The sequence below is a fragment of the Lates calcarifer genome, linkage group LG16_LG22, assembly GCF_001640805.2.
Source record: "Lates calcarifer isolate ASB-BC8 linkage group LG16_LG22, TLL_Latcal_v3, whole genome shotgun sequence".
Classification (NCBI taxonomy): domain Eukaryota; kingdom Metazoa; phylum Chordata; class Actinopteri; family Centropomidae; genus Lates; species Lates calcarifer.
Window position 1 is genome coordinate 9,283,213 of NC_066848.1, and position 19,991 is coordinate 9,303,203.

Here is a 19,991-nt window from a genome sequence, read left to right on the forward strand (position 1 = left end):
AACATACAGTGTATTTTGATGAGTTACCTTTGGTGGTTGGCTTTAGAGATGAAAAAAAGGAGAATTGTACCTAAACTCTAAACCAGCATGTTGAAAAATCGTTAATGTCTGTCTTGACAATTATGAATTGTCAAACCATTAATTTCTCATCTCATAAAAAATATTCATTTTTTTAGACAGCAATGTGTGATCATATTAAAATTCACAATATAATTTAGCACACAAGCATCATGTTCTGAACTAAATATTATATAACAGTTATTTAGAATATGGCTATTTTTGAAAAATGATCAATTCTTCCCATCATGCACGGTAAGGCTGAGCGGCCTTTTAGGCCGTTGGTCTTCATTAGTATCTGACTGAAAGAAACAAACATATACTCCATCGATGCCTTGAGGAATTAATGAGTTCACCAATGTACACATATTTATTCTTAAATATTTGGAACCGCAGCTTATATAAGCCACTGCAGGAAAAACAAAGTAATTTATCAGCCTTTTCTATGGAAAAATTATTGTGGATTTGGAGGTTAAGATGAGCATTTTTAACAATATGTTTGAGTGGTAGGTAAGTCCACCTATTTAGCATTTACAGGCAGTATACTACAAAAAAAATCAATAAATGGTTTATAACACACTATAATGTGGTTGTAAGCAGACGTAAGTCTTAAATAATGTATTTATGAACCTCAAAGCTGCTGTACTACTAAATTTTAGTGCGTTACAAACTGCATATTAAATGTTTATATACTGTTATAAATCCTAAAGTTTTATGTTCTTACATACTCATCAAAAATCTACCAGCGGCCTTGCTCTGGTCTTTAAAGATTAAAAAATGTTTCAATTTTGTAAGACGTGTCTTGTCTCTCCTGTTTAGCTCCTCTGTCATTTTATCACTTTTGCTGTATATTTTTTTAGTTCCCATCTTTTAAACTTTAAATGACTTGAACAGACTTGACACAGTTGAAGACAAACAAAAATGATGCTGGCTTTGGAAATAAATGATCCTACAGCGCTCATACGTTTTCAAAACTTTAAATTTATCACTCAGAGAAGTTCCTGCATACAAAGCAAATTCCAGTCCATTCAATCAGTGAACAAGACCTGTGTCTGTTGTAGCCTGGCACACAGGAAGTTGCCCTGTGGAGTGTGTCATTGGAAAATAATATTTGAAATTATTTTCCTGATCACTGGCTTATCTCTTGGAATTCTTCCACCTCCAGTGAAAAGTTCTGCAATTTGAGCAAAACAAACAGAAATGCACTCATCTACAGTGACTGCGATTTATTTTTACTGTTCCAAAAACTGACTTTCCATTTTTCATAATCAGTTCTAATAGATAACAATTAAACCTTAGAGTGCATGAAAGGAAAGCATTTTCTACTTTCAGATTCAGTATTCATGTTGTTCAGTGTTCGTTTTTTGTAGTTAGTTGCTCAGGTAGGAGAAAACAAAGGGAGGGGGAACACATGAAAATGGTCAAAGGGTCAGAAAAAGATCAAAGATCAGTCACTGTCAGCTGATATACTGTATATATATATGTGGGTGTTTACTTCAAATGAGCAGTCGACTGGGGGGTGGAGAGTGTATCTATGGCAACGGTCTGGTCCCCAGCTGTCACAGTGAAGAAGAAGATGGGTGCCATGAGCGAGGAGACCACTTAACCTCAGCTGCTCCTCAGCTTAGGGGAGTCAAGATGCTGCTGAAGCCCTTACAGAACCTCACTTAATATGTAGACAATAACCCCCCACGCCCCCACACACACACACCAGACAAAAGATGACTTCAAACCAGCCAGTGTTTTAAAAAAAAAACAAAAAAAAAACAGAGAGAGTGAGCTTTGCAGAGGCTCTCGGTATCAGGAGCTCCAATACAGCAGATGGAATGTTTTAGGGGTACGAGAGGGGGGAAATTGGCAAAAGCTAATTAGATCTGGTTTAACTGGAGAATCGCTTTAATTGTTAACTGTTAACTTCTGATAGAGGGATGCCATTTTGCAGCAGATTTTCAACTCTGCTGTAACCATCTGCTAGAGTTGCACCAAACTACACAGAATGAATACAAAACAAACCGGCAGAAAGCAGAAAGCATTAGTATCAGTTATCTATGGAGGTTTTTTAAATAAATGAACCCTGAAATTTAATTCATATATTATTAATTTGCAACAGAAATTATGATTTAAGTGGTACATAATGGCTTGTGATTTTTTTGTTATTATAATGAAAACAACAAAACAGTAGCATTTCCTGCACTGGAAAAAGTTTACAAATTGACAAAATAGCTGCTATTTTCTCTCAATCTGCTATTAAACGAATCAATGAATCGTTTAAGCTCTAATAATGTTATAATCAGAGGTAAGGTCATAAGTAAAGCAAGATCATAAACATAAGATCTCCCTTTATCACACCTGCTGTTCAAAATGTGAATAATTTGGGGTTCATCAGCTGACAAGGTTGGACTGACTGACTTGACGTTGGAGGGAGGGAGGTGGGTGACGGAGGGACGAAGGGAGGGAGGGGTGGCTCTGACAGGGTGTCGTGGCGGCTGTGACACGTATTGCCGGTGACAGAGGTTAGGGGGTCAGACAGGAAGGTCTGTTGTTATGAAGGGGAAGCGCACCGCATTGTTCAGCCCACACTCCCTCCCTGACCGTGCAGCGATGGCCTAATCAGGCTTTGTCGCTACTGCCACGACACAGACAGCGCAAGCTCGTTCTGCGCTTTCCCCTTTATCTACCATTGTCTCTTTGTCTGTTCCCATCTCCACTTCTGTCTCTGCCATCAGTGACTCTCCTTTCTAACTCTCCCCCATCTTTCTCCAGCAAGCAATCTTTCTCTCTGTCTCTACTTATAGCATTTTTTCCTTCTTCTTCTTCTCCCTCCACATCTTTCTAAGTCTATCCCTCCTGCCTAGGCATCACTCCCTCTGGCTTTCTGTATGTGCATGCATTTGTGTGTTTGTGTGTGTGTGTGTGTCTGCCTCAGGCCATCCCACGGGAGGCTTCACAGGCTTTAGAGGCCAAATGAGGTGTAAGTCTATTAAAAAGGCAGAGCCAATGTGCAGATTCCCAGCATGGCATGTCATTCAGGTGCAGTTAATTTCCACTTGATCAACATTAGATGTGTTGCAGGTGTGAGCACAGTGAGACTGACAGGTCAGCATCAACACATCTACCATTTTTCTGCTTCTCTCAGCAGCCTCAGGTGAACCTTTAAGACATCTCTATGCTTAAAGCTACAGCTGTTACTGAGGTTTATGTTCCAAGAACATCCTACCACACCGATCATGTGTGGAGGTCTGAGCTAATTCAAAACACTGTCAAAGTTTCCACATAAATTCAGAGAATGACGGATTGGTACTGCATCTCTCTGCAGTTCATTTGCAATGGAGATTCTCTTGATAACCATTCAGTGGAAACAGGACAAAACAAGCATGTTTGTAGGCTACACATAGCCTGCTGTTAGCGTATATGTGCCACAAAATCCCATGAAAGGACAGCGAGATTAAATAGCCCTGTTTATTCATATGAAGATGACAAATGTTGTAAGCTGGAGGAAAACGAAAGGCTGGGAGGACACATTATTCATTATAGGAGCGCCTGTGGGTCATCGTGTTTTTATCTAAATCGGGTCCCAGCCCATTTTCCAAACCACACCACCAGGCGAGACGCATGTGTTTCTGCTTAACCTACTTCAGGTGGTCAGGTGTTGTGAGTATCGGTCTAAGCAGTGTGTGTATTGAGAGTAAAGTGACATGAGAGCAGTGTAACCAGAGTCTGTCAAGGCTAATTACAGGTGATTGTGAGTGTAGCTTGCACTGCTAAAAAATTTAATTTGATATTGATTTGATACTTAAATGGTCTATGTCCATTCCCATCATTATAACATGGAAGCAGAGCTGCCAATACACAAGACCACTGACTCTTCTCAGGGTGACTCCAAAAGGCTGTGTAGGAGTTTTTATACACTCAGCACCAAATGAAGTTACATATGGTGGTCCTTTCTTCAAATTCAATATGAAGAATAATTTTCAATATAAAAAGCACAAAAATATGTATATTCATATTTTTGTTCCACCTGCTGGTGTGCATTTGCAATTTCACCATGGAACAGAGGCATCACCATGCAGAAGTCTGCAAGGATCTCTGTCACCCATGTCAAAAGTTGGGTGTATGGCTGTTCAACTCACAGACCAAATAGAAGTCTTCGCAGTGGAAGAGCCCGCTGTCTCCTAGACTGCTTGTCTTTCGTAGAGATGGGCACACTGAATTCGTCCCCCAGGGTCTAACTGTCAATGCCGTTGTGGTAGCATAAACTATACTGACCCATACGGTAAATGGTACCATTCTGACACATCAGAATAAGGACAGTCAGCACAAACAACCTGAGCTGTGGCACGAAGGCTGTTGGGTGCGCCATCATGACAATGCACCCACTCACCAGCACAGTTGTCATTCCTAAGGTTTCTGCTCTACTCTAAGTTGCACCTTAGATTATTGCTCGTCCTGTGATGGAATTATGTTTCTAAACAGGAAGATGATTCATACCTACATAAAGTCCCCTGCCCAAAATAAAAAAGTGAAATAAGTTCATGAATTTTAAAGCCTCATTTTACATGGCACTAAACAATATTGCAGGATTTGTTGAACCATGCAGTGATGAGCTGGATGTTGAGGTTTACTGACATGTCTGCAGAGGTAAATTAATCTTTGAAAGTCTGTATGTTTTGCTAAAGGTGGGTGAACACATAAACAGACACCTGCCATCACACTGAGTATTTCACTGTAGCCTGCATCAGCCTGCTCTATCTATGTGCAGGCACTGAGGGGGGCTGAGGTCAGTAGCCCAGCTCTGACCTCTCTGGGCCCATTTCTCCAACAGACATTTGTCACTCTGCGGAGAGCTGTGTGCCGTAATAGATTATTGACCACCTCAGCAGTCCCATCACTCCACACAGCTCAGATCCCCCAATACAGCCACCTTTATCACCACACAGAAGCCAGAAGAAAAGACAGAGAGCAACAGCATGAGCATTACATGTTATGATGAATGAAAAGCTGACACTTTAAACTGAAGTGCCACTGTTTTATATCAGGAGGATTGCTGTATCTTTAGGGATCATCAAAATCTAGCCTAACACAGTAGAATGAGATGGCCCCACAGAATATTTATGAATATTTATCTCTGAATTGCTGAACACAAGCAGGTAAATCAGTTTGACATTTCACAGCACTTTCTGTACAGAAATCTATAAACAAAGTACACCAGTGTCACAACAAGCATGAGTGTAAATGGACTAGAAAGTCAAAGCCTGTTCCTTTAACAGAGGATGGGACACTGGCCTGTCTCTGGTGAATTAGGGGGAAAGTAGGTCTTTCCTCCATATTGTGTGTTTTGTGTTTTGGCACGTTCTGGGGTCCTTAATTGTATGATAATTCATCTCGGAGCACTAATTTACCCCCTGCCAGTCGCTTTAAATGTTGGACCATTTTGTGAACCAGCACTCAGAATTAGAAATGAGCCGATGGCTCAAAGAAGTGTGTCTTCCAGCTAAGGAGCATATTTATACCCATATTCTTCAGCTTTTTTTTTCTTTTTTTTTCCAGCTTTGGGCATATGAGTGCCCATATGTTGTGTTTTCTGACACTGTTTTAATGTTTGATGTTTCGTGATCTGCCTCTCTTCTCAAAAAAAAAAGTTTATGATAATCACTGTTGTATAACAAGAAAGTAATTCTTTGACTTTTCACATTAAGGCTTATATGTTGTGAAGGAATTAGTTGTGATATTAAAAACAGTGATAAACAAAAAGCAAAAATAGAGGGAAACATAGTGCAGCAAATGAGCTTTTTCCTCCACTGAAACGTACCATGCACACATAATGATTCAGATCCAGTGCAGTGTGATAGTTTTGATGTGGCATGTTGGGTCTGCAATATGTCCCTCTCCAGCAATTCATATAATAACTACCTGCTGTTCAGATTCTTGGGCCCTGTCTGTCATGCGATTGGGGGACATTTAGGCTTATTTTGCCATTGCTTATTTAGCCACGGGAGGCCTATTAATTTCAGCAGGCCCTGTCCTCTCCAGGGGCGATCACTACCCGCAGCACGCGCGTCCCATTGTTTAGATCCATTTACATCTGTGGTCAATGAATAATGACAGCTCCAACATAGAAAAGTATATACTAGCACACACATGCACAGGGACACAAATAGACACACAAGCCGAACAAAGATTTCCTAAATGTCAAGTTAACAAAAAAGGAAAATAACATTTCCAGGATTGCTTTGCTTTACATATAGAGAATTCTGATTAAAAGCTGCATAACGCCAAGCAGAGCTGTAACTTTCCTTTGTGATTCTCCACCCTGCTAGAAATTCTGGTGGTACGGCTGTTATTTTGGCACTCACCCAACCGTATTTGACCCATTAAATTAGCCACATTGGTTGATATGGTGCCATGCTAATGTTGAGGGTTTCTCTCCATCGGGTGCACAGACTCCTGGCACCCGCTATTTCACTCTGGCTGTGCAAAAGAGGCTGTGCCACTGCTACCACACATCATAGAATATTAACCCTTTTCTGTTTCCTGGCAAATGCACCAGATGGCACCGCACAATAACAGCTGTCAATTTCAAGGCAGAGCCTCTTTGGTGGATTTTTTCCCCCTTGCTCTTTGGGACGCTGGGAGGATTTTTTAAGACATAATAAGCGAACTGATGTGCTGTTTCAGATCGTAATGAATCAAATGTTACAACGGAGCAAGAAGCGTGTTTCCTCCCTGGGAAACCAAAGAGGTGTTACGGAGTGAGCGCAACAGTCAGCTGCAACACACAAACATGCGCATAAACACACATAAACACACACACACACACACACACACACACAAATACACACAACCAGTGTGATGGAGCTGTGGAGATCTTGCACATTGAAATGTACAGCATCAGGCTGAGGTTTCCCCTCCTTCCACCGGAGTGATCGTAGCAGTCATGAGATGAGGTCCCTGGTGCCCCCTCAGCTGCCACTCTAGTTAAATTAAAACTGAGGCCTCCAAATACATTCCTCATTGTGAGCCTAAAGCGCAGGAAAGTTGTATTTGGCCCAAGTGGCGGCTGGGGAATTGTCCCCCTAACCCAGTCCCATTCGCCTTATTTACATGATAAAAGCTGGAGTCAGGAAGAGCCACAAGCCCCGGGCTGTGGTGTTTTGCTTTTTTTTTTCCATTTATTCAATTCTTTACCAACATCACTTCTCCTTCATCAGAGGCAAGTGACAAAATCATAGTAGCAATTTAGATTTAGTTTAACACACTCCCTGGAAAACAGGACGGGGAATTGCCTCTGCGCCTGTCATGTGTTTCCACCTACATCTCACCCTCCTGAATGAGAAGGAGGGAAGGTGTTTTACATACCTCTTACTACCCTATCATTCTGGGATTAGCCCATAGCAGGGCTTCCCCAGTCATGTTTTGAATGGCGACATTTCTCTCAAGAGGACTCCATAGCCCTCCAGATTACAAGAATATGAGGAGAGTAATATGGATTTTTACGTTAGTCTCCTTTTCAGTTCAGTCGACTGACTTTCTTCAGCTGGAGTTATAAAAAGCAGACACAAACTGTATAACTGTCACAGAGGTCATCTATCCCTCTCATACTGTGCTTTGTAACTCAATTTCCCACCTGGCTTGAGCTGAGGGCGACACATAGAAGTCAATTCCAATAGCGACTCCCCAAAGTGCATGTCCAATCGAGAACTCTGCAGTTTAACCTGAACGGACTTCATCAATCGCAGAGTTGAGGTAAATCAATTTTGAATTGACCTCAGTCCCAGCGCTATCTCAGGTGACACTGTACTGTCTATACGCGCTGGCTGTCCGCACCTGACTCCGCTAAACGAATCTGACTTAATGACATCACACTGGAGCGTAGAACTACGCTTGCTTGCCAGCTATCCTCGCTCTCATTTCTTGTCTCTTTTTTTTTTTTCCAAGACACTTTTATGCCACAGGTTTCTGGCCCGAGGCTAAGAGGAGAGAAGTGCAGTCAGCAGGAGGTAAAATCCATACACATCTCCTGAGATCTCATCACACTCATCAGTGTAAGAACTCATATAATCCTGCTAATGTCTGTGTGCCTGTCAATAGCAGCTCTCACTGAGACAAAAGTGTCCTAATTAGAAAATGAAAGTGCAAACACACTTTATCTGACTGTGTGTGTGACGAGTGAAGGAGGGAGAGCCGAAGAGAAAAAGAGATGATGGAAAGCTAGTTAGGTGAAGAAAACACAGAAACACGCGCGCATCAAATTTGCATGAGTGGATCGTCTATTTGTAATTTTTATAATTAGCAGGATACCTTTCGCATCTACAAAACGCCCTCTTCATATCCCCCCTGCCATTTCTCCTGAATGGTATCCTCCCCCTTAAAGATTAATTGAAGCTGGGATAAAACAAAATGGTTCCCAGGGGGTGGCCCACTGTTTGTTATTCATGTGAGTCTGAAAACAGCAACAGTAAATCCTCTAAGTTGTTGTTAAGCTGGGGATATTACCATATGTGTGCCATTTCCATAGACTGACAGCTCCCTCTGGATCAACTGGGGACTATTGATCTTGCAGCACTCCATTTCAAGTTAATTGTGCTTGAAATGAGGTCCACACTCCCAGGCATACCTTTGTTTGAAAGGTGGATATTCATTTTTATTTGGCAGGATGTTGATATCAAAGATACAGGATATATTCCATATTTAGTTTATGTTTATCCTGCAGAAGCAGTTTCTCTTGCAGTGATTGGTAAAACAGTCAAACACTGATAATAGGCTGAAGAACGCTAGTGCTCGGTTTTAGCCGTGTGTTTTTCTCAGTTGTGATTGGACAGAAATAATGCTCCTCCTACGCTGATAAAGTAGGCAATAGAAAGAGCGAGCATCCTTCTCATCATACAGTAGAAAATATCAGGTCAAAAATGCTCTTTGTGTGAAACAGAGGGAGTAGAGGTGAAAGTTATGATTGTGTATTGATCAGAATCATGGATTATTCAGGGTTATGTTTTCTGCTCTGTATAATACTGAAACATTTATGTACACTGGACACATGCATGCTTTTGTTTTGGATCATTTGCTTTATCAAGATTTATCTTTTATTTATCTGTATTTTGAGATAAAAGAGTGTGTTATAGGTATTTATTTATGTGTAAGCGTTTTTCATTTCTGACTGAGATCAGTATTGTTTCTCTATTGTTTTGTCCTTGAAGTGAATTTCTTTTGTGTCAAACTACTTCATAAAAAGAAAACAGACTTTCCCACCAACTGGCCGATGCACAAACAAACAATCACTTGAGCCAGCATTTCATCTACTCATTTGCGGTGATTATTCAGAGAAAAAGGCTAAACAGGGGAACCTTGAAAGCTACTTATGCAACAGCTCTTAGGATTTTTCTTCTCATAGCCTTGTTTAGCTTTAATTCCTAATCACAGAAAAATTGTCTGGCCCACAAACTTGTGCCAGACTCACAGGAAGGTGAACTTTGCTGCTGGAAACCACCTGAGAAATGCTGAGAGTTTCACAGCTTTGCGGCTACTGTACGTACAGTATAAGCCCTGTCATGATTAAGCGCAAATCGGATTAGCATATGTGGCATATGTGTGTTTTTACGGCTACTTTTGACAGCGCTGACAGAAACAAGAGTGTGAGAGGTAGACTTCCAAGGAATGAAGCAAAGTACAACCTCATTAAGACAAAAGAGAAAACGGCGACGTAAGCTCTGTTACAGCCCAAATACTGCCACTCTCACTGATTAAACCTCTCAGTCTCAACTGCATCATAATCCTGCCTGGAACTCATGAAGGCGGATTCTTTAAGAGGAAGGAAAAAAAACATCCAGAGGGGAGACCAAACTGGGTGTCAGTCCCAATCTGAAGACCAATCTTGGAATATTCCCATTGCTCCTTCCTCCGAGGCAAAGAGCACTTTGTCGGGACGAGAAAGGATGCAAATCCTATCTTCCCCAGTAATCGCTCCCATACCAGTCTGACTGCTGCTGGAACCAAATCTGTTTGCAATATCAGATCACAACAAATAAAAGGTGTGTAATGGAGGACATTAGAGGGGCCACTGCATAGAGGCAGGATTTAATTTGCATGGCAGATTAGCCCTCTAGTCCCACTGGTGGGGCCACAGCCTCGGGGGCAAAGTCACCCCTTTTTCTCCTTCCCTCCATCTCTTTTATTCCTTTATTAATAGGATCTAGTCTCTTCAAATCCATTAAGTCAATTGAGCAGGCCCATATATAATCTGATTTCAAATCCAGCATGAAAATGCTTAACCAGTGGCCCAGGCTCCATGCTGGTTTTCCTATTCAGGGTACAGGAGGGTCCTGTGTGGGAGGAAGGAGATGAGAAGAGAAACAGAGATAGGATATACAAATCTCTGTCCACTGAGAAGATGCAGGAAAACGAGTAGTTATTTATAGAAATGGACAGTCTTACAAAGGTGATGTTTTTTTTCTGCTGGACACTGCACAATCAGTAAAAAGTACTTGATGTGCATTTACAAAAGGGGCATTTATTCTCTATACAAAATAAATACATGTTACATCTTCCGGGCTACCTATTTCCAAATCCCAGTGGAAGAGAGAGCGATTGAAAGAAGAGAGAGAGAGAAAGGGGGAAAGCGCGGCTGGAGGCTTTTTGGTCTCTGCACTCTGCGCACTGGCCTGACTGGGGCCAAGTTACGCCTCAGTGCCCCGGCGAGCCTCAGCTTTACACAGGCAGACAAATACACACACACACACACACACACACACACACACACACACACACACACACACACACACACACACACACACACACACACACAGCTGGGGTTACCAGTTATTAGACAGTGAGAGGAGAGAGCCAAGTACACACTTTCACAAAATCATGCATTCATAAATACATTTGCACACCCTGAACTCTTCTCTCTACAACACATAAGTGAGTGACATGGAAGCAAGCGGCTTTGACAGCTTGAAACGCTGCATAAAAGTCAGAGCGATTACAAATACAGGGGGCTTGTAATGAGCTGCGAGAGCTTTCTGTGTCAAAATATTATTGAATATATTTGTTTTATGAGAAGAAATTGATTTCCAAAACACCATCTTTGATAATAATCTGAAGCATCTAATCTAAAATCATTTTGTCATAATTTATCTGAGCTGCCTCATGTGAAATCATCATCTGAGCGACTGCAGGGTTATCGTTTGTATTGACTTTGAAAGTTCGCCTATGGTCTGCCAAATGCATGACATTCCGCACTATGGGTGCATTATGAATCTTGTGATGTCAACCTTGAATTACATCTGTGCACCCCCCAACCCCCACCCCAAACCACGTCTTATTAACATAGAAGGCAACAGCAGGAGCAACAATGTTTTGCTAACAGTTCATGCATTACTACTCAGGGGAGGGTTTGCACCATGCATCCCTGCATCTCAAACACACGCACACGTGTTCCCCAGTGTGATTCAGTGGGGGGAAAAAAATAAAAAAAAATCACACACAACGCTGCTGATCAGAGCTGCTCAGCCTGCTCTGCTCTGCACTCGGGGCCCCTGACAGAAGCAGTGATGTTTGAGATGCAGGAAGCCCTGAGTTTGTCCATCACTGATTAGTAAAAACTCCAGCTCCTCCTGCCCAGTTGCAGCTGATACGCTCGTCTGTGGATCCTGACACAAGCTCTGAACAAGGTTATTTTTACAATAAGATTTAAGTGGACGCACACAAAAGGCACATGTAAACAAAGGCGCACAAACACACGTGCGTGGGAGGCGTGCACACGCAGACAAATGCTCTGCAGTGTGCAAGAGTTGTTGTTTAATTTGTAAAACACAGCTCAGCAAAGCTTGAGCAAAGCAAGCAATTAGAGGGTCTTCTTCCTGAGCACTTGACTGTATTCCTTTAACCTTTACACAATGATTTATGTCAAAAGATTTGTCACCTTCGCAGTGGGGCCTTCACACACAGCTTTTCAAAACACACAATAGGGGGAAAAACTTAAAATCCTCCTGTGAGGATTTGGGGAACTTATATAACTCCCAATTATAAAAACTTCTTCTTGCAGCCTTTGCAGGCCTCTCCTCTGTTTGTAAGACTCACAAAATATCTACAGTGCCACTGAAGAGTGTATAATGCCTGTGTGCCCACATGACTGGCGAAAACACTCCTGCTCTTTCTGCCCCGCTGAGTCCTGCTGCATAATGGGGGTCTTGAAGGCTCTGGGCTCAGAGCAGGCCTGCCTAACAAAGCCTTGGTGGCTTGCAGCAGACAGGAGAGTGTGTTTGCGAGCCGGTTGCCAAAAACTAATTTTCAGGAGGTTTTCTGTGGGATGCAGTGGCAGCAGCATGACAATGTGAGGTTTAGATATCTTGGTGAGCGGGGAGGGCTGGGGTTGAGATATGTAGGTCTTTTGTGAAGGTCCAGAGAGTTGGTTCAAGAAGAGGAAGTTCACAAATTGGTAGTTCAGAATAAATTTCAAAAGTAAGTGAGGTTTGGTATCTTTTTCTTTTTTACTTTTTTTGTTTTGTTTGTTTCACTGCAAATTTTATATTTCCACCACTTCATCAAGATGTTTTTGGAATTAATTCCAGATTAACCGCACTAAGAAAATCCACTTTCACCAATCTGCCAAGCAGTGTCGTATTTATTTCACTCGCTCTGTATCCATCTCTCATGAGCATTTTTATCCTCTATCCCCTCACCATTCGCTTTCCCTTTTGCTCTAGAGTAATGTACCTGTTTACCTGTTGGGTGGTCTTGAGCTGGGCTAAACTAAAGCCCCAGTCCCTGCAATCTAAGTGTAGAGTAGCTGCTAATCCGATTTCAGGAAACAGCCAAACCCCCACCTAACTACCCGCCAACCCCCTCTGCTGCCTTTCACCATCCCAGCTTTCCCTTTCTCCTTCAGAGAGGGACGGAAATAAAAGAAAAATGAGTGACGGTGAAGGAGTTGGAGGGAGGAATATTTTTAAATGGAAATCTGGTTATTGGGTGTATGTCCCAGTGCGTACTTAAACACTTCAGGACTACATAACCAGGGCTCTCACATGTATCTGGCCCTTTAATAAGGTGCGACACTAAGAGCATATTACCTGCTCACTGACTGGTCTCTCCTCTGAGTCCACTCTGCCCTCTCTGGGACGTTACCGAGGCCAAACATAAAGCAGTGTTTCATGGTGCTGGGGCTTATCTGGCCTCTGAAAGTATGTGAGACATGCCAGGAAACAAAGAAGCGTCTCTGAGCCCACTACCAGGGTGAGCATATCCCTTTCACAGGCCACACATCTCCCTGGTTTTACTTAATTTGACAGGCTCATGGTGGTTTTCAGCGGAGAAGGTCTGCACCTGGACAGAGAATGACCAGCACATGGACCATCACTGCTGGAGGATAGGCAAACATCAACTCAGTATCACTCTCCAGCATATGGGTAGATTTATGTATGTCATCCACATACATACATCTTATAAAAATACAGTATGTTTGTATTGTAAACCTATTTCTTTAAAGCCGTAGAGATGATTAATACTTAATGGCATGAACACCAGGTCTAACTCCAAGACCTGCATTCAAAATTTAACTGAGGTAAAAGTACAAACATATTAGCAGTAAAATGTGAGTAAAAGTACACTCTCTGAGGAATGGCTCCTTGTGTATCGTTAAATATTTCATGCATTTCTCTGCGCAAAGTGTTTTAAGGTCCAAAGCAGCTAGCTAGCTTATGTTATGTAGATAAAACCATATTCTACAAAGTATAACTATAATCAAATAGGAGAAAAAAAGATAGTTAAAAGTGAAAGAAAAGACACATACAAAGGTAATACTCAAGTAAAGAAATCAGCGCCGTAAAATTTCACACAGAATTTGAGTAAACTGTATGTACTCAAAGAGTATAGATTGTAAGATGATTCCTCAAATGCTTCCTATTGTATGACCCATATATACAGCTTCCTTGTGAGAAGACAAGTGGGCCAGATCGACAGTATATGTTGAGGCTGGAGACGGGCTCTGCTCACCCTGAGGAAAGCATGGCCTCAACTGGCCAAACATGAGCAGTACAACCCAAAACACCTCCCAGCTCTCCCACTGTTTGTACTGACACTGCCAAGATAGTACGAAACCAAGCATTTTATACAAACAAAAAAAATTGTTTGATGCATTTATTTATCAAAATCCTTATTTTGAAAAGAAACAGGATATAAGTATGGCAGACATGTTGCCCTGAGTAGGTGCATAAAGGTGCACAAAGCGATGTTATGCTGCTGACATGAATAAATCTTGTGTAGTATATTTGACATGATGAAACCCAACAACACACACACACACACATATACACAGTGACACACACAATGGTGTTAGGATAGCACTGTGTGTGACATGGAGAGATCAGTGTCACTGTGTCACAGCTGATCCCTGGTGTACTGTAAGACAGCAGAGACCCTCAGGGCCCTCCTTTACTGCTGAAAATACAGCAGTCCATACGGCATCTGTCGTACCGACTGAAACACAAGCAACTGTGTGTGTGTGTCTGTTTATGCATGCATATGTGCGTTGGGGTATGCATTTTGTTGTGTATTTCTGATTCTGCCAACAGAATCGCCTTTTTTGCAATGTTGAATTTCACTAAAATGCTTTTCCCACACCCACCCTACACACAATTCTCCTGCTCATCCTAACCTGCCAGCCACCTGCTATTGTGGCTACCTACCTGATTAACCCCATTCTCCAGAGTTCCTCCTGTGTTTATTTGTCCTGTCTTTAACGACAGGTCACTCTGGTTGCAGCCACTGATGACCTTGGTGTAGCACTTCTGCCACAGTAGGATTGCTCCATAAACGGTCAGTAAAGACTAAGTGTCTGGGGGTTAAAAGCCCCCACTGTCACAAACAAAGGTAAGTAACAGTCACTTGGTTGTGATTGTAGGAGAGCTTCTGTTCCCTCTGGTGAAACTCTTTTTTTATATAGGCTAGAGTGAGAGTTGAACACCATAGAGGCAAAAGAGAAAGAATTTGTCTTGTTCCCTGTTTGTCTTTGTGGTACTCATTTAGTGTGGCACCAGGGTTTTGTGTATTCCTACAAAATTTTGGTATCTCAAATGGAGTTTAATCAAATTAGGTTTTCGTTCGAACATGGGGTGAAACACTGTGGATGGCAAAGTCACGAATAAGAATGAGGCTGTTTGACAATTTTGTAAAAACTACCTTACTCTTCAACGGGAACAAATCTGTGGATTTACCTGCTAGCTTACCATCCTATGAATTAACTGAATTGAACTGATTCAGGCAAGTTGGTCATTTCCAAATTCATTTGATCTTGATGACATGAAGTGACAGCCCTACGGTTGGTCCACCAATTTTATCCAAACCGGAATATCGCAACTACTGCTGGATAGATTGCCTGTTAAATTTTATGACATTCATGATCCTCCAATGATAATTTCTACTAACTTAAGGCAATGAAATTTGGCCCACACATTTGTATTCCTGTCAAAATGATTATAATGACTGTTGTGAGCCCTCAACTTTCCATTAAGTACCATTATCAGGTAACTGTATATACAAATAAAGATGGTGAATATGATTTGTTGTTTTATTTTGGTACCTGACTTTTCCTAGATCTGAAGGGCCCTATGGTAAAGCTTTAGCATGATTGAAAGGGTATAATAATAATAATAATAAACAGACAACATACTGTAAATGGTGAATGTTGTGTGGTTCATGTGTTAAATCAACGACCTTTTAAAGCTTTCTAACTCAATAAAAAAATAAACCAAAGAGGCTAACCTCTCATTTATTTAACCACTGTGTCTTCATTAGGGCAACTGAGAAAAGTGCTGATCTAACACTTCTATAGTTGCTGTGAAGAGAAGCCTCTTGAAAAGGCACCAAGGAGCTCGGTCCATTCCCTGGGCAGACACAGACAGACTGCTCCAGATTAACTGGTTTTCTTAATGTCTCCTCTCTGGCGAAGTTTCTTTCAGAGGGCTGAGAGGCAAACAGGCCCCGGTGAAAGGCTCACTCCCCATTAGTGGAGGTAAATGGCTCTTCTGTGAGCAACCAGTTAAAGCAGGGTGGGATAAAGGGCCTCTCCACACACTTCTTCAGCCAGATTAGAGAGGTGACTCTTGTCTCGAGCACTGTAAAATGTTTATACACGCACAGGGGAGCGCTCTACCGTAGGAACGTCAGCAGTGTCACTGTTACGTTTATCATCAGGAATTCACGAGGGTCTTGTCATCAGCAATGAAACAGCTCAGAATGATGCATTTGAAACTCGACTGTACTTTTAATCATGTTTTTTAGTGTAAGATAGATCTTGAACCCTGTTTGAGAATGAAAAGATTTCAAAACAGAAACTGCAAAACTTACAAAACTGCTTTTGATAGTTTAGTTATTTCTTATGTCTATATGCTATATCTTTATAAAATTACATGCTATTTTATATAAGTTGCCAAAATATTACAATACATTTTTTTCCATTCCACTTTTTCAACCCAAACTCTTCCTTACTTTTTGAGAGGGGGTAAAAAAAAAAAAAAAAAAACTGCTCCTAATCGCAGGCTCATTGCTTCCTTGCCAGCTACCAGCCCCTGATTGCATTTCAGCCGAGAAGTAAATACTACATGCTCAGTTACCAGGTGAAATCAAGCAGGCAGATGTGTCTGCAGCCTCAGTAGACACTCGCTGGACCCTGCTTCTGTCTACCTGTGCCACAGAGTTTCTAGCCAAGTCAGCTGCTGCTGATCCATGTTGCTGAGTAGGTATGTGTGTGTGTGTGTGTGTGTGTGGTGTGTGTGTGTGTGGTGTGTGTGTGTGTGTGTGTGTGTGTGTGTAAAAGAGAAAGAGATAGAAGTTAATTTAGTTGACTTTTTAAGATATAAACTTAGAATTCAGATCTAAGGTGGAGAATTTGTAAGAACTGTGAAGACGCATTTTAAGTTACCAACTCCACCTCATTTTAATATAAATAAATAATAACTCAAAAGAAATTTAGATAACTTCAGATTTCTAACACTCCCTGCAGAATCCATCAGGCCTGTTTGTTATGAAGAGTTCACAAAGGAAGAGAGCAGCAGAGGTATGTTTGCCAGAGAAGGGGTGAGAATACAATAGCCCTCCTTCCAAGGGTCTGTAACCATAGACTCTAATAAAGTCACTGCCTGCAAATAAAGAGCCAGTGCTCAGCTCGTGTTACAACAACAAGGACAGCATTATACAACTCTGCTCTGTTTTGAAGCACCACCACCACCAAATGTTAGAGAGCAACAAACAGAGAACAATGTACATTATCTAATATTGATGAACCAGTAATATCTTATTCTGTTGTCATTTGTAATGATAATATATGAATTTCTATAAATGACATGACTGTGCTGGATAGCTTGATGTAATATTGTGTGAGGTTTCTCACTGACTGTCTACAGACTGACTGACTGTGTGAACGTTTACACCCATATGCTGTCAGATCTGAAACAAGGAGCATAATATGTCCAAATACTCACTGTCACTTTTATCAAGCTTTACTTTACCTGATTGCTTTATTTAATTTAACAAATAAACACAACCCAACCATGCTTTTAAAAAAAATTTTTTTGTACATCTACATTTTTACCATTCAACATTTTGAAAGAAGTAAAAGCTCATACTGTATGAGACTGACTCACTGCCTGGTTCATCTCTCTTGTAACAACTTGTCAGGACATTGTAAAGAAATGGATTATTATCACACAGTGCTGGACACAAAAAAATGAAAATCAGAATACATGCTAGAAGCTAACCCGCAGGGTATTTCAGTGTTTGTTTAAATTATTATACAGTAACGTATAACAGTAAATAGGTGTTTCTTTTGATGGTCTACATATGACAATGCAGCAGTTATAACAGAATTAATCTAAAATTAACCAGGACTTAACAATGGAGGGATTTCCTGGATTTTCCTTTAAATGATCACTCTCTCTTTCATAAACTCTCGTCTGTATTGTGTCAAAGGTTGCACCCAGCCAGAGTCCGAAGGAGCCTCTCTGCAAATTTCAGGCCTCCCCTGTTGCTAAAGGTTGTGACCTCACTTTTTATTTTTCCCGGGGCTGTTGGGTTAATGAAGTAACAACAAACTGGGCCTGCAGCTAATTTGGAGTGGCACTTCCTGGCCCCTCCTGTCTCCACGAAGACGTATTTCATTTTCTCTTATCTCTGCCTCGGTCATGTGGCTTTCCGCATGGACGCCCATGTCTCCCCCAGTTGCACGACTAATGGAAACTTCGTTAATGTCATTAATCTGCAGACCAGGACACGAACCAAACACGTTTAACCTTTCTGGGCAGGCCTCTGCCACTGAAGCTGTAGTGACTGTCCATACACTCTACTTGTGGCTCAGTGTGACGCGTAATGATATGAGATTCTCTTGTCCACATCAGTTTAGGCCACTCTAAAGTTGTTTCAAACTATCAAGGGATGAGCCTTGATAACCTGTTCTAAAGTGTGTTTTAATGTTTGATTGATGCTTTCTGAGAGGTTCCCTGCATCCCTCAGTTTACACTGAATATCTATCTTTTCTAATCAGCCTCACACAAGTGGGGGGTGGGGATGGGGGGGTGGGGGTGTATATGACAGCACTCTCACTTCCACTATGCACATTTAAACAATGGTAATGTCAAAAGACTGCTTATTGACTAATCAGGTGGCTGTGATTCATGCCTTATTCATGCCATATTCACACATTCCACCAGCTCCATGAATGGACACTCTCAGCAGCACATGTCCTATACTTCCATTCATAAAGAAGAAAACAGGAGAGGGGGAGCAAGGTTGAAAAAAAAAAAAAGGAATCTGTCTGGTAGGATGGGTAACCCAGGGGACATTTTCTTTTGTGTGGCGCTCAGCTTATGGGGCCAAATGCCAGCAGGCTTACCTCCACACTGTCTGTCTGTGTGTGTGTCCTTTTCCTTTGCACACAGTAATTAGGAGGATCTTAATGGAGAGGGGGTTTATTAGTGTCTGAGGAAGGCTTTAAACGTCACTTTAATTAAGGGGGATTCGGCAGACAGCTTGTGTGGCGATGTCACCCGTTTTATAAAATCCTTGTTTGGGCACAACAGGAAAATAGAAGTGGGTCTTTAAAAGGAAAAGGGGAGAAAAAAAGGCTTTCCAGAGGAAGGCTGTCTAGACCTGCGGTCAGAGACAGAATAGATAGTCTGACCCAGGCTGAGCATTAAGATGACGGTCATTATCTGCCAAGAAATTCCACATGTGCATGCGGGGAGCAACAGCACCCCCTCCTCAGCCAAAATCAACCAAATAAACCGTCCAACCCTCTGAAACTGTTTCATTGAAAAGATAACCTCACTGCTAAAATTTTGGGGGGGATTAATTTATTCTCAGCATATCCTATGGCCATTCATGCAGGATATAAAATCCTAGATTATTTCCTGCTTGGTTAACCCGCATCCGGCCAGTCCCTCTCACAAAGCCATTCTAATGTTGCCATTAGTTATGCTCCTCTGGTGGCCAAAAGATTGATCCCAGAGACTTGGAATCCAATAAATGTGTACATGAATGGCAGAGGGAGATAACACATTTCTCACAGATAGAGCGAGGGACCGATCAGTGCTGAAACATGATTGGAAAAAGATGACTAACGATATAATATTTGAACATTAAATTCAGCATTAAATTCCTCAATTGACTTTTCTGTGCCTTGTCCTTTTCTCTTTTTTATGACCTTTTGTTCAATGTATTATTTAATGTGTTATTCACACTTTTCAGATTTTGTATTAACACCAATATTAGACAATGCAAATTTAAAATAAACTTAGAAACTGATTAAAATGCTGGAATTAATATATTTCTTTACTTGTTTGCCCAAAAAAAATATTCATTTTATGTGTTAAGCATGTTGTAAATTTTAAAGATTTTATTTGACAAGGAAGCTTCTAAGTTAAAACAAAAAAAGAAAAAAAGAAAAC

General features: G+C 41.4%; 1 long non-coding RNA gene across 3 annotated transcripts in view; it reads right to left on the reverse strand.

Moving 5' to 3' along the window:
- Window positions 1–19,991, reverse strand: part of LOC108880381 (uncharacterized) — a 61,252-nt gene that overhangs the window by 33,564 nt on the left and 7,697 nt on the right. The gene's annotated exons all lie outside the window — the stretch shown is intronic.